This window comes from Pseudopipra pipra, chromosome 3, assembly GCF_036250125.1.
Source record: "Pseudopipra pipra isolate bDixPip1 chromosome 3, bDixPip1.hap1, whole genome shotgun sequence".
Taxonomy (NCBI): Eukaryota; Metazoa; Chordata; class Aves; order Passeriformes; family Pipridae; genus Pseudopipra; species Pseudopipra pipra.
In genome coordinates this window covers 46,732,908-46,749,297 of record NC_087551.1, presented here as the reverse complement: position 1 = coordinate 46,749,297, position 16,390 = coordinate 46,732,908, and the positions used below count along the sequence as shown (strand labels likewise).

General features: G+C 33.5%; 1 protein-coding gene across 1 annotated transcript in view; it reads left to right on the top strand.

Annotated features, from left to right (window-relative positions):
* Positions 1 to 16,390, top strand: part of PACRG (parkin coregulated) — a 179,512-nt gene that overhangs the window by 100,677 nt on the left and 62,445 nt on the right. The window lies entirely within an intron of this gene.

Sequence of the window (16,390 nt, the reverse complement as noted above, 5' to 3'; positions counted from 1 at the left end):
TCCTTAGTACTTTTTTGATTTTGCTTTATATATTTTCCATTTTACTTACAAATGTTTATGTAGAAATTCAAAATAAATTAAATTTTTATTTATGTTGGGCAAAAATGTATATTTAAGAATCTTTATAATTTATATGCTCTTATGTATTTATTTATTTATTTATTTATAGAAAAATCTAAACACCTGTAAGCACATCCTAAAAAGATTACTTATGTTTATGTATGCTTAAGCTATTGTTAATTTTCCTTTTTCCAGCACTTTTAATTGTGGTGTGGAATTTAAAAATATGCCACAGCAGCACTGGAAGATGAATTATAATTGTACTTTAGCCTTCCATAAAGAATTTTTTTTGTGCACAGTTTTTTAACTTTTACTTGAGATTTTAAGTGCTTACTCAAATGGCAAACTGTTTCTATCACATCACATATCTGTACTTTATTCTGTAGAAGATGAACAGCAGGGATTAAAATTAAAGTGGTGATATGATTTTACATGATTAATTGCAGATGAAGATTAGAACCGTGATAAACTAATTACCAGAGAAGCTTCTCAGTGTGCTATTTTGCCATGCAGGCTCTGATAAATATGAAGTGATTGGAGAGGAATGGGGATGTCAGATTTCACAGTAACTGAGATTACATTTTCCTCTTGTTTTTCAATTCAATCTTTACTAGCTTCTGTTACTCTCTGCCTTACATTTCTGTCAGTTGCTCATGTGCACAGTGTTTAAGCACTGTACTACTAGTTGTGATTGGCTGACAGTAGAAAAAGATCTAAAACTGTTTTGGGGACTTTGATTGCATGTATGCATGCGTCTAGGTACATATACTTACACAAAGAACCTGTAATGAGGAGCAGCTGAGGTCACTTGATCTGTTCAGCCTGGAGGAGAGGAGACCAAGGGAGACTGAAATTGAGACTCATTGCAGTCTCCAACTCTCCAACTTCCTCGTGAGGGGAAGAGGAGGGGCAGGCACTAATCTCTTCTCTGTGGTGACCAGAACCCAAGGGAATGGGCTGAAATTGTATCTTCCCTGAAGTGAAAGTTTAGGTGGGATTTTAGAAGAAGTTTCTTCACCCAGAGGGTGGTTGGGCACTGGCACAGAGTCCCCAGGGAAGTGGGGAAGTTTGTCACAGCAACAAACCTGACAGAGTTCAAGAAGCATTTGGACAATACCCTCAGGCACATGGGTATGACTCTTGGGGATGGTCCTGTGCAGGGCCGGGAGTTGGACTCAATGATCCCTGTGAGTCCCTTCCAACTCAGCATATTCTGTGATTCTGTAATTTTGTAATTCTGTGATATATTAATGGATATGCAGAGATGATATCCTACTCTTCTGGAAGAAATTTCTTACTTTTAGCCTGTAAAAGTATTGTAAAACTTGCTTATTTGGAGTCTGTGCCATATCCAAAGAGAACAGGTTGATGCCAGTTGTGAAGTAGATAAGGTGGTACTACAGTGCTGTTTCTGGGCTATGGACAGTTTTCCACATGTTTTGGGGTCTGGTGGTGTCAAAAACACTGGGATAAGACCAAGCATCTGTAATTTGTTGTATTAATATAGCCATCTCCTACAGGAAACAGATCACAAAAATTATAAAAATTTCTATATGATAACATCGCTATTACATGAAAATCTCTTTATCTTATGGATCTTTGACGACAGTGTAGCACATGTTGTGCATCTTAAACATCAGATTCTTAAGTCTTCGAGGTGCCTGTGTTTTCAAAGTGCTGGGTTTTATGATATGCTGTGTATTGTAAGGGAAGAATGATACCTTTCAAGTACAGCGTCCTCCATAGCCACCTAGACTGAAATCTAGCTGTTACATCATATTGATATCTGTGTTTGTGCCTTTCTTAAATGTCTGTTTTGTTTTCTTAATTTGATAAATTGTATCTTTATATCTACTTCTAGGTTCAGATTTTAGCAGAAAATTCTAGGATTACCTACTGCAGAGAATATTAAAACTTTTATACACAGAGAAATTGCTATACAATCCAGTTGCTCAGTCATACAGTGTCTTTCAGGCATCCAAAGCCATTATTAATTGACCTCAGTAGCTTCATTAAAAAGAGATAGAAAAAGTTTCATTTCTGTGTGTCAGTACAGATGGTGATAGCCCCAGAACTGTTGCTTCAAGCCAGAGATCACAGGCTATTTAAAACAGAGCATATCCCTCGATATACTTCCTACTGATCATGGTCCATTAACAGTACTAAGTTCCGGTGGGAGAGAGGGCTAGTCAAGAACTCTGCTTGACTGCTTTAGGGCAGAGCCTGTGTTATGCAGTTTACTGCACTAATTATATACTCTTTATGAGCTCATTAGAGGACAATAAAGGAAAATGAAAACAGTTTGCAATATGTGTGGTCAAATTAGCCACACAGAGAAATTATGGTTCGTGCTTAAATGCTGTTTAGAAAGTGCCCATTAAAAAAAATGTAGACTCTTATGTATGTACACTGTAATGATGCTTAAACTAATTTTCTTTAATGTGTTTATTTTTCAAATTGGGAATTGAACCTTGTTTCTATCTGATTAGAATGCAAAGGAAATATTTGAATGAGACAGGCAACAGGATATCTATAGCCATATTCTTCATGGAAATTGTTAATTATGCAGATCTGAGTTGGTGGCCCATTTGCAACATTTTAAGGTTGAAGTCTTATCTCTGTGTAAGAAAGAGACTGTTTTTAAGTTGATAGACCACTTACAACTATCAATTTAAGTCTCCATTTAAGGCTGTCCTATATACATGTAAGTGAAAATAAACTGCACTTAAGTGCAGTTAGGAATCTACTTTAAATAATTCATGGTAATTTGAAGAAAGAACATTTAAAAAATTTCTTTATTAAACACTTTGTACATATATTTGCACTATTTCATATACAAAACATCATCAGTATGGATAGAAGTTGACAGTGGTATTTAGCTGCAAAGGGTTTTTCTTCTCTGTAGGTGTACAAAAGTTTATATATTCAATTTATAAATGGGGAAAGTAGAGTAGACGTAGACTTGCTTTGTGGCTGCAGCCAAATCAGATCAAGATGGTGCTGCAGGAGACAAGCTTTCCCCAAGCTGCTTAAAAGTTGATATAGTTGCATGTGTCGTTGTTCCTTGCCCCAAGCCTGTCAAATTACTCAGAATTTTCAAGACTTTCAGTTAACCTAGTTCATTCTAGTAGAAGTTAGGATTGCATGTGCAACCATACTGGTAGACTTGATGTGGGGAATTACTTTCAGGGAGGGTTGGGTATACAATGGATATAATGGACATCTGAAGGCTAGTGGATTACCTGCCAGGCTCAGTTTACCCAAAATGAAGTGTACTGTTAATGCTCAGGATTACCTAGTTAGGGGCAAACCAGATTTCTGGTGTTTTGACCAATTGAAATTATTTCATATAACAGTTTTCAGCAAAACCCATTTAAAATTTCAGCCCAATTATGTCTAAATTTCTAAATGAACCCTGATGTGCTTTGACCAAAGATTTTTTTAAATCTGTGTTATTCCGAAACTTCTTTTCTAAGCAGTTGTTTACTCTGGTGTTTTGTTTTTTTTTGATCTGCCGTAATGAAATTCTTTCAGCATAAACTAGATATATCAATTACCTCATTACTCATTACAATGGAGTCTATTACTAGGTTTAAATTTGATATGGGCTTGTTTCTTTGAGGAAATGTGATAGGTCCTCAAAACACTGGTTTTGGTATTCTTTCTGAAATAATCCACTGATGTGAAAATTTGGGATGAACTTGTATCAAGAATTCTCACACATTTGTAGATTTCATCATCTTCCAATCACTTATTGTATGTGTAGTCATAACATTGACACTGAAGTAATGCTTACGCACTTTTCGATTTTCAAGTAAGTTCTCTCTCTTGATTTCTTCTTGGGACAGAAATTTGACCAACTTTCATGTTAGAAGAGCTAATTCTTTCACATCAATGTAAAGAAGTACTATTTATCATTTATATGTTGTCCAGCTGTAAAATAAATTCTTGGTAGATGCTTTGAGTATAATAGTTTATTCTCAGAACTTAAATATATCTTGAGACATAAATGTTGAACAAAGTAAGATATTATATGTTTTATTATCGTGAACACAGAATTATGTTAGTGAGAGAACATTGAATCTCATGCAGGGTAGAAACTGATTTCATGCTTTAACCCTTGTTATAACCAGAAGTTTGGTTTGGGTTTGGAGAAGTTGTTGTTGTTGTTGTTGTGGCTTTTCTGTCCCTAAATTAAGATTGATTCAAAATAATTGTCTTTACTTATTATTACTACTAATACCTAAAATTCTCCAAAGCAAAAATAATTGGATAGAAAAACACAGAAAAATAATCAGAAGTGAAACAAGGGGGCATGTAGTCACATCTGGATGAGTGTAGTGGGGACTAAAGCTTCTCATTTGAACAGCTGCAGAAGCCCGTCAGTCTTAAAGTTCAGACAAGTAGGTGAATGAACTTTATTATGTATTGTGCAAAGCATATCTTTCTGATCAAAGCTATATAACAGTAACTGTTTATAAAAACAAAAATAACGTAGAAATCAACATAAGCAGATTGTATGTTGTCAGAACTATCACCATTTTGCGGCTAATATATAAATTTTTATGTATGATACATAGATGTAGTTCAGAACTTCTCTGTTTTCCCCTGCTTCTTTTACATAACTTAATCTAAGAACTTATAAAGCATAAATAGTATAAAATTATGTTTAAAATGGCTTGTTGATGAAAATTATATGATAAATTTCTGTTAAGTTCCACACTTTTAATTTAAGGTAACACGTATGTATGATATTAAATACTTTCCAACAAAAATGAATATAATTTATTATTATATCATAGTATTTGTGATATTATTATCCTAAATTTATCAACTATTAATTTCAAAACAATAGACTTCCCAGTGTATCCACTACTGTACTTTCTCAGGGTGCCTTGTAGAATAGGCTATCAGAAAGTACATCCTAAAAAAAAAAAAGAAATTCCAGTTTTATATTGCTCAAATCCAAGTAACTGAACTTCCATTCTAAGCTGGAAACAATAACCAGACAAAGCTTCAAATTGTGAAATCATTGCAGTTTTATTGCAAAAGGGTTTTTTTAAAAAACAGTTACAGTTATGGATTATCAAAGAAAATTGGCTCGGTTTTTCTTTGGGATGACTGGACTGTTTCTCCTTCTTCACTAATTAACCAAAGTTCTTTTAACCTTAACTGAATCCTACTGGATTCCTCAAACCAGAAAATTAACTGCATGAAAAATTTGAGAGCCTACATCTGTATGAAGAATGCAATGCATTTTTTAAAACACACTGTTCTGTTACCAGTAATTTATTGCCCCATTTCTTTTCCTGCACTTGGTGCCTACTCTGGGTGGCACTGCAGTCCAGAGAATTCTTCTTTTCCATGGTGGCTGGTTGTAACTGCAACATTGGTGGATTTTGTGGGCTTCCTTTAGAAGTGGAAGTAGGGGTCAATAGAGTGAGAAGGAATAGGGCTACTTCAAAGAGGAACTACCAGAGAAAATGGCTTACACTGCATAACTCTTTAGGTTTTGATGTTACTACATTTCTTCTGTCAATGTTCTCATAGCTTTGCCACCCATCTCTTAAGCATTAACTTTTCTTGAAACTTGGATCATAATATCCTTCCAAACTCAGCAATTAGAGAACAGTCTGACCCAGGAAGGTTTCCTATTGATTTTAACTTTAATGAGAATTGGATAAGCCCATAAATGAACAATTTGTATTGCCTTTTAATTAACTAAAGTGGCCAAGTTAGTCATCACAACAGAATCACAGGACTATGTGTACAATTGGTGTTTCAAAAACTCTTCCTAACTGTACTATTAGAGGTTATAATTCATCTTATCAAAGTGTAATCTGGACAATTCTCCAAATCAATAATCATTTGAAAAGAAAGAGGATCTTTTTTGCCAGACTGCAGAGAGCCACAAGTTCAATAATGAAATGATTGACTCTGCACTTCCAAGAAAAAGTAGTTAAACTGCATGCAGTTTGCTCTGTACTTCGACAAAACATTAAAGACTGAAGCTGTGTTTACTCCAAATAAAAATTGAAAATTAATTGGAATGAGAAATAAATCTTGATTTGGTACTGTACCCAAAGCCTTTCCACCTGTGCTAGAGCGTAGGTGCATGAAGCCATTGTCTATCTGGCTGCTACATTTTACCATCCAGCTTTTGTATTCTAAGAATTACACTGTATATCTAAGGTTTTAAAACTCTTTGTGAATTCTTTGAGTCCACCTGTTCAAAGTATGTTAGAGTTATAAATTATGTTAGTTAGGAAATGATAGTAGCTGAAGTGCTTTGTAATGAACTAAAAGTAAGGTATATAAATAACACTAGCCAACCCATGAGTTTGATCCAGATTCTAAATTCTGCTTGAAGTGGTATGATGTAAACATATGATTATGTACTTATTGCTATAATTTTTAATACAAGCAGAGATCAATATTTTATATCTTCTGAAATCAGTGACTTTAATTGACTCCAAGCAGAATAGAATTGGGTCTGGAGCATAAAAGATGGTATGAACAAATATGTATATCATATTAAATGTTGCTAATCTTGTGAAGCAAAGTAGTTCATGTACTGGGAACATGAAAATCAGTGCTTTTGTTATACGTAAACCATTTGCAAACTTTAGTTTGCTAACTAGTTTTCAGAGAAAAATAGAAAATAATAGAAAATACAAAATTCATAAATTATAAAATTCGCAGGGAGCTGATCAAATACCCACCAAAACCTGATAGGTGTTGATTTGAATTTCTCTTTGAACACAGAAAGTAGATCTGAACTGTAATATGCTGTGTATCTTCTGAAAATGTTTTTTTCAGGGTCTTTTGGGTGTTATTCCACTAAGTACAACATACTTAAATATTTCTGAGTGCAAGAACTTGAGTTTCAATGTTTTATGTTTTTTGTTTAGAGTTGAACATTCTACATCTTATCTGTGTCAGCAAGCATTTAAACAACTGAGGCAAACCAGAGCAGATTTAACAGGAGTGAGAAAACACAAACTAATGCATAAAACACAAGGTAATACATAATATGATGATCAGAGCAGTTTCAGTGGGAAGCAAGAAATGCAGATATAAGTCCTGTCAATCTGAGAAGAAAACCTGAGTGTTTCAGTGTGCTGGGTGATTCTCTACCCTTTTCATGGGTACAGGAGAAACTGCCACCATCTCTTTCTAATTTCTGAGTGTCTAGGCTTTAGTTCCATTTGTTTCCTTAGTTTAAAATGTCTAAGACGGAGGTAATAATTTTCCCAATTTTTACTGCAATGACATCTTTTTAAGAAGATCCAGATGTGTTTTTTTAAAAGATAAAAGGTGAATTATAATATACATGACTAGGAACATAAAAGATTCTACTTTCCTTTTGCTGTTAAATTAAAAACTACAGTTTAAAAGCTACGTTATTCATACTAGTCATCCCAGACTGAGATTTGGAGCTGTGTATCATGAGGCTTGAAGCCAAATTTTCACTCAACTTCTTATGGACTACTTCAGAGGCAGATAGACATCCTTGTATATGGTCACAGTAACTTGTCTGAGCTTCTGAATGAAATTCAGTATTATATAGTAAAATGCTGTTTCTCTCAAATATATCTGGTTAGCCTCCAAGCCCTGCTTTGCCTGAAGAGGACCTCAGAAAATGAATTATGGGCCTCACTTCTCCAGCAGCTGCTTCCATTCTTTGACAGTCAAGTTCCATTTTCAGTTACTGAAACATAGGATTAGACACCTGGTTTTAGATCCCCAAAGTCTAGCAACTTTGGCCAGAAAACTAAAGTATTTTTGTGAAATTCTGTAATCCCAATTTAACCTTATGATGCCTACAAGTTCTCTTTTGCTCAAAAAACAAAAAAGAAAGAAATGTTGGAACTGAGAAGATAGAAATTTTTTTCATGTTCTAAGGCAGCTCAGTTCTAGCAGCTGAGCTAGGGATTAATGGATTCAAAAATGCTTATAATTCTGGCGAAGTTAGATATGTCAGGAAGCTCTCTCAAAGGTATCCCTACCATTACTATTCTGTAATTTATGGTAAAGGATATATAGTAGCAGGAGGTAAAAATCTATTCAAGGCCGACTTGTTGTGTTCTAGGAAGTCTCCATCCTATGCCCTTTTGATGTCTTGAGCCATTTTGTCAAGTGTATTCTGAAGTAAAGATAATAATGTTGTTAGAACATAAGCTAGTACCTATAGTACACTTGGATGGCTCCTCATGGAAAAGTACGTATGCTGCAGGTAACCAAAATAATTTAGATTTTTGCTTATGAATCTTTATTTTACTTTCTCATATGCAGTATGGATTTTAAAAGCAAACTCTTTATTGGTTACATTTGCTTATTCAATGGAACGATCACTCTTCTTACCCATACAAAGCCTAAATAGTAAACTCATTTCTTTGACACTGAACTGACCATGGTGTGTAATTGCCATTAGTTTTTTGTTAGTCATCTAACATTAGATGGAGTTAGTCATCATACTGGTACATGTTATTATTATGATATCATGCATTCCAAGCACAGTGATCTAAAGGGAATCATAAAATCAGAGGAAATGTACTAGATCTCCTAACCTATCCCCAGCTAGTGAAGGTCGGCTTTGTACAGTATGTTACAGGCCTAATAGAGAGTAGTAATAAAATATTAATAGCTTTGGTTTTAATTTCTGAAATATAACATCCATTTATAAATAGGCTATGCATTGACATTAGATATTAAATTTTCTCATGTGTTTTGTTTCTGTAAGTAAATAATGAATATAAAGGTACATAGTGCTTCTAAGGTAGAAACACAACCGCAGAGGTCTAGCTTAAAATGTGAGGACTTCCATTACTATAAAGTAATTATAATTGCAGGGAATAAAAATGCTAATGCTATTTTTTATTGGACCAAAATAAATTTAAGCAATTCTGTAACTATTACTTGAGTTCAGACAAGCAGATTTAGTATTTTTCATACTACTTCTCCAGTATATTAGCTAATAAGTTTAGAAGCTTTGAAAAAGGTAATATAGGAAGTTAAATATTATTAATGTGATCATACTTAACATCATTTAATTGAAAATATTTAAGCAGTAAAGACATTATTATAGAATCTGAGTCATATACTATGCAGAAAATGCATGCTTGAGCAACTCCAGAGGTTGAAAATGCTTAAAGAATTTCTATATTAATTATAAATCCTAAATTACATTGACATATATATTACTATAACAAGACTGCTACTGTATCATCTATAGTTACTAAAACACAGCTGAGCATTTTGTTATTTGTGTAAACATGAACAATGAAAAGTCTGTTTATTCCCAGAATAGGAGAGAAAAGTATTCTAATTACAGTTTGCATTGTTTTGCCTGTGGGTTCCCCAAGAGCCAGTCCCTGATGGGAAGCTGCTGCCTCACATTCAGTGATGCATGAACTCAGTCTCTTTGTTCTCTAACGGGGAAAAAAAAAGTATCTGTGCAGTACTATTTCTTGACTACTGCATGTAAAAGGTTATTGTACTTGATTCCTCTGCATCTGCACAGAGCTGACATAGAATCTGTCCTTTCTCCTTTCCACTTCTGCATGTAACTATTGTTAGTTTCTTTCTTCTGTCATCAAAAGACGTAGTGAAAGTAGGGTAGAATCAATCTTTTCTTTCTCTGGCAATGAAAGAAAAATTTTGTGAATTTATACATTGATATCTGAATAATTGTTTATTATGTAAACTGTTCAGAATATGTCAATGAAGGGGAAAGTAAGCTCATAATCACCTGTCCCTTTGGGCAAAATATATAAGCTAAACCAAGTGCCACCAACAGTTATATTATTTACATGTCATGCAAATTTATTTTCATTTTTGGCAAAGTATTGCATTCACTTTTAAGTAATGAATACTCATACTGAAGTTCTGTTTTATACTATTCTCTGAATAATTAAATCATATGGAAAAATGTCAGAAGACAAAATAAAATGTATTTATTCCAGCCATATCTTCTTACAGCATGGCATATCGTGTGAAAACAACATTAAGCATTTTATGCCATCTGTGCTGGTTGAGGATACATTTACAATAGAATATTCCTTTTCAAGTTGCACACAGTCAGCTTATAGCAATAAGCATCTAAACAGAGTGATCTACAAAAGCAGACAGCCGCTGATATTTGGTTCACTTTAATCCTCTCCTTGAACTTTGTTTTGTCTTTGGGAGATGGAGCTTGCTCATCATGCTGTCATTCACAGCTTTATACAAATAACATACATTTTTTCTGTAGTGAATAGATTTTAATGAAATAACTTCTGAATACTAAATGCTAACAGCATCTAAGTAAAATATCAGTGTTCCTTAAAATAGATGGGTTTATAATATTTTATAATATTTAAAAATATTACTCTATAGTATTTTGTAATTTATTTTATATATTATTCTAGATATTATAGATAGCATATAATAGATAGTTTTAGATTATTTATTCATTTTCATAATATTCAAAAATATTCATATAATGCAGAAAATTACCATCATTTCCCAAGGACTGCACATAAAACATTTGGTAAATGTAAGAAGTCTTAAATTCTAGTTGGACATTACTGATAGTCGTTGTATACCAGATCTCCATAAGTGATCTGTAGAATCAAGGAATATATTGTTTCAGTCTGCACATGTTGTGTAAATTGCATTTTTCAAGTCACTTTCTCAAACAAGGCTAGTGTGTATTTGAGACTTGTTATGTGCAATTATTATCATTTAAATTACAGTAATTTGATGTCTGCATTTTTTTATGAACTTGTTAATAATTAGAAATGGTTTTACAAAAAAAAAAAAAAAAAAAAAAAAAAAAAATTGCAGATCAAAATGCCTTGATTCTCTATTTTGTCCAAGCAGAGCTTTCACACCTGTGACAAAGGACCTGCTAAAAAGTGGTTTGAAGCTCCCTCACTCAGAAGGTCCATCTTCAGTCTAAGGTAGAGCTGCAGAGGACAGAGGATGAGTCTGCTTAAGAGAATTTGTTTTTCTCACCCTACATGTAGAGTCCCAGCATGAGCTGGGAGGACTATCCCCTTTCATGCTGGGGTTTCTTTTCTCACCTACCGTGTTCATTGTGCAAGAAATCTCCTTTATTAATTAGTTAGATGGGATTTTTTTGCTTAATCTTCGTTAAGCATTTGGCTTTTAATCTCAATACTTTGCTCTTGTAAAGTATGCTGCGTAATTTCACATCAAAGATGCAAGAGTTTTCATAGAACAATAGAAAAGGGTCAGAAAGCTGTTGTGTATCACAGGAAAAATGTATGTATGTTGATTATTAAGAAGTACTCTTTTCTTGTCACAGTATTAATCACTTATTTCCTTTTCCAAAATGCCTATTATCAATGCTAATTATCAATGCCAATACCTCCTTAAAGGACATTCAACTCTGAAACACTTAGGAGGCAAAATCTTGGACACTAAGAAGTATTCAGTCTCCTGAGGAGAAAAAACCCTAAACAGTTAACCAAACACGATACATTGATTACTGCCAGTTTCTACTCAAATTTATCTCTATAATTTCATCCTCCCTCATTTTGGTTCGTTCAATCTGTCTAGAAAAAGTTCAGGGTGCTTAGCAGCTCTGTTATTTTGTCTCAGTGATGGACTCTCAGCATATACATACTGTGCATACTGTGTATAATATATGTGCTAATGTCTGAATAAGAATATTTACAAATGTATTATGAGCAGTTCCATCTGGTAAAATGAGCTGTCAAAATGACTTTTTTTTTAAATTAGACTTGAGTGAAATGGCAAGAAATTATGGTAGGCATTGTTTGTAGAGGAAGATCTCTTTTATTAAATTGCCTGATAAAATTAAAGGAAATACTTTTTTCTGATATTCAAACTCCAAGTTAATTTCAGAAATTTTTGAAAATGTATTTGTTGTTCTATACTGATTTGCTAAATTACATCTGGCTTGACGTTTCAGAGATTTCCCATTCACTGTATTTCATAAAAACTGGTCATTAGATGACCATTAAATATTTCTTTTTCCCAAGAAACTCTCTTGTATATGCAGTTTTGCACACAGTTTGTGTAAACAGTCTTTGCATGTAGCCAATCTACCCCTCAGCAATAACTGTAAAATCTACCTTTTAGATCCTTATATTTAGCTCATTTCAAGAAAATGTCGTGTGTTTCTTCTGCATCTCTCTGTGCCTTCTATGAGCAAAATTATCAGCCTACTACATTCCAAGTGGTGACAGTGCTATGCTACTGTTCTCTGTTGCTTGCAGATTGTTCAGTAGAATAGAGCATATTCCAGACAGATTTAATCTTAAAATATGCAGTACTAATTGCAAAAAAAGGCAGGAGGAAGATAAAATCAGTGGCAACAAGATAAACTCCTGGTTGATCTCAGTCAGCAGTATTCTTTGAACACGGACACAAATAGACAGTAAGCTTTGCAAATGTGCTAAAATTTGAAAATGTGCATCATGTATCAAAGGAGGAGAAATATTGGCCAAAGGGTATTTTGATCTGAAATAGCATTACAGAATTACCTTGTGCTCTTTTATTTAGCAATTCTAATAAGGGCGCCTAAAGATCAAACATGCTTTGTTTGTGTTGGAGAAATTAAATCTAAGTGATGAAAAACTTATGATAAGTGTTAGATTAGACAATTTAAAGGCTAGGTAAAAAAATATATACACGTTTTGTTAAACTAGCTTCTAGTTGTAAAAGACCTTAATTACTTCAGTCTCTAGATAAATTCTGTCCATATCCAGACAGCTAATAGATAACAGGTTGATTCTGCTCTTAGCTCTGTAATAACAGCATGGAGAGGATTGTTTACAGCAATACAAATCATATACAATAGGATAACAAACACAGAAATATACTTAATCAGAAGCATTTATGCCTTGGTTTGGTTTGGTTTGATTGTTTTTTTTTCTTCTATACTGCTGATTATGCTCAGGAAGAGAAATGAATTTTCATCCTTATAGAGTAAATCCTGTATTCTTTAGTAACATCTGTCTTTCTCCCACATTAATGTTTTTTAGATTGAAGGAGCATTTGCACTTCTGAGTCACCAGTCAGTTGTGACAGTATGCTCACGCCTCAGGATATTGAGTCCAATGGTTTCATGTATATTAGTCATCTCATTTGCAAGATTCTGAACATGTCCTCTTCAGGCTTACCTTAATGCACAGATTTTTTGCAGATATAGGTTTCACGGGCTTTCATAAACCATATAATGAAAGAATAAACAAGATGCTATGAGAACCTGTACTTGACAGTGTATGAAAACTAATTAAAAAACCTCATTTTCTTTTTCAGTTTTTGAGAGCAGTTCCTTTCATTTCCTTGAAAAATCAACTTATCTAGTTTCATCTTAAATTATACAAGCCTATTTACTTTTCTTTTAAACACTCAATCAGAACTCCTGAGTATTGAAATTAGCAGGGGTTTTGCTGTTGACTTCAGTGATATTCAGTTTTCTCTACATTTCTCTGTTCCAAATCTTGTTTGAGATGCAGACAGTTGACATTTCACATTGTTAGGATCTGGCCTTCCGCGATTATTATATTGTCTTTATTTATTTATTTTCTTCTTTGTTATTGAAACCACAGGAATATCTGGTTGGTGTAAGGCAGAAACGTTTCATATTTTCGTGTGAAGGAATGTGGGCAGAGAATGTATACACTATCTTCTTCTATAAAGAGTTTTCGAACATATGTTCACATGATACGCAAGTGAAGAGTACATATATCTGAAAATGATGGCATATTATAATGGCTGATAAATATATTCTGCAGTTTGTTTAAATAGCTTGCTTTCTGCAGAGTTTGGTTCAGTGGCAAAAGAATTTACAAACACAAGAATTTGTTAACAAAATTCTACTACTATTAAAAAAAACAGTAGAGAAACTGAGATGTTTTAATTCAGCTCCCTGAGCTGATAAACCAGTTCTACGTGCTGAATTACAGGTTTAAAACCTTAGTTTTAACCGATACACTTCCCGGCCTCCCTGGCCATTCAAGAAAATTGACCAAAATCTTGCACTGAAAAGAATGCTACAATATCAAATAAAACCCGCATTCCATTAAAGAACATGGTATGTGACAACACATTCTCTTAATTTTCATTCTACACAGTTTACAAATTAATCACTCAGAATAGAAGTGCAGGGAATCGCATGCTCTTCATTATTGATTTATGTATCAAATGTCTTGAGTGTGTATTCTTAAGTCAGCACCAAATAGATGATGTTATATTTGTCTGAATTAGAATATAACAAATCCAATGTATTCTGATAATTCTTCAGTATTTTGGGAGCTTAGTTCTCTGTGACATTGCTTTGCTATATTAGAACATTAATGAAAGAAGTGGTATTTTATCAGAAATTTTATTGTGAAAACTTTACTATAACCATGTTTTATTATATTCTTATTAAATTTTGGCCTAGAAAATAAAACCTTCTCTCCATCCTTTGCAACTAACCACAAAAAGGAAGTAAAAGACATAACCAATGACCAAATCTGCATTCTAGTTTTGCTGTGATTGCTACAACTACAGAAGATATGGTAATGTGTGTTAAGGTTGCTGATACCAAATTCTAAATACAAACAGTAAAACCCCAGAGCATCATGAGCTATGATTCCTTCATGAATTTAGGAATCATTAACTTGTAACGTATTTGCATACATAATTTCAACTAAGAAATCCAAATTTTTTAAAAAATCTTTGTTGTGACTGCAAGTATATGCATGCATGGATGTTTATTAGCATGCTTGTGTGTATATGTATCTTTCTGTATCTAGACATCTCCTATCATATGGCACAGGATCAGACTGAGAGCAAGTGAAATATCTGACAAGTAGCAAAGGGGGCTGGAATATGTGTCACTAGTGGGAGTAAGGGTATAGCATGGATTCAGCTGTAAGTGTAAGGTATTCCTGTAAATATTTGTTCTCTCACAAATTTTAAGATAAGTAGAGAAAATATGTATAAAAGGCATGTTGTTAATTAATCACACAGCCCCTCTGTGTGATTATGTAAATATTAATCAATATTTACATATATCCTAAATAATGTATTTATGAAGTTTTAATTACTTAAAGCTAGAGACATCCAAGCTAACATATTATGCCAGTGTTTTGTTCTATGTTATTTTAATCAGTCCTTTAAAAAATCATTTAACTTCATATCTTTCATTGAATCAAAGAAAACATTCACAAATATTCTATCTAATAATAATTAATTTGAGTTAGGGAAGAATACACACATATATATATATATATAACCTATTAAAAATTAAAATAATTAATTTTAACCACATTCTCAATGCACCTGTAACTATGGATTTACAACTAGCCTATCCAGAATAATACAATAATATAAATACAAATTCCTTGGAAAAATTATTTTGACAAATAAAAAATGAAATAAATAGAAAGGTAAAATCTCCTAATTAATTTAAGACTGTTCAATTGATGTTAAACATACACAGCATTTCTTTTGCAAACAGGCCATTTAATGATGCATGTTGACATACTATACATGAATCTTTCAATTGATTTGTTTTGGCGATATATGACGCTTCGTTTAGAAGTGTAATACAGGGAATTAATCAGTATACTAGGTTTATTAGGGACAACTTTAGAAGCCGATGTCAAAATGCAGTCACTTTTGGGAAGATACTGATGGCCACAAGTGAAGGGATCTCTCAGAGGGAATTATTTCCTGGCTTCATGTTCATCAATGGTGTGATTGCTCATACAAGTAATGTTACAAAACCTTTGTAGATAAAAATGTCTGGTATGATAAAAGTAAAACAAATAAAAAGTTCTCATAATCACCATATAGTAGAAAAACAGATTTGTTTTCATATATCTTGGTGAAGCATAGTAAACCTGTAAACAAAGGATACACCTTGTACTTACATAATAGAGCTTGTCTTTGAAAATGAAGACCCAGGAAAGAACATAAGGTCATTGAAGATCACTGCATCAACAGGAATTCTTGATGCCATGCTATGGTTAAATGGAATAATAGAATGTTTATAAGAGAAGGACTATCAAGTAGAAGTTGAACATATCTGCACACATTTCATTAAAACTGTTGTGACTGTCATCATGGCTAGGCTTCGCGAATGAAGATTTGGGAAGGACTCTACCCACATTTGCTACAAGCGCGCTGGTGGCTAAAGAGGCCACTGCGAGACAGACAAGATCAGTTGCAAAAGGCACAGCAGAAAGACTCCTTGGATGGTATCGGCAAGACACGATTCTTTCTGCGTTGTCTTTTCTCTTATATGGTGATCCTGCAAGCGTTCTCAAAGGAAGCAGCAGCGTTATAGATGGTGTGTCTCCAG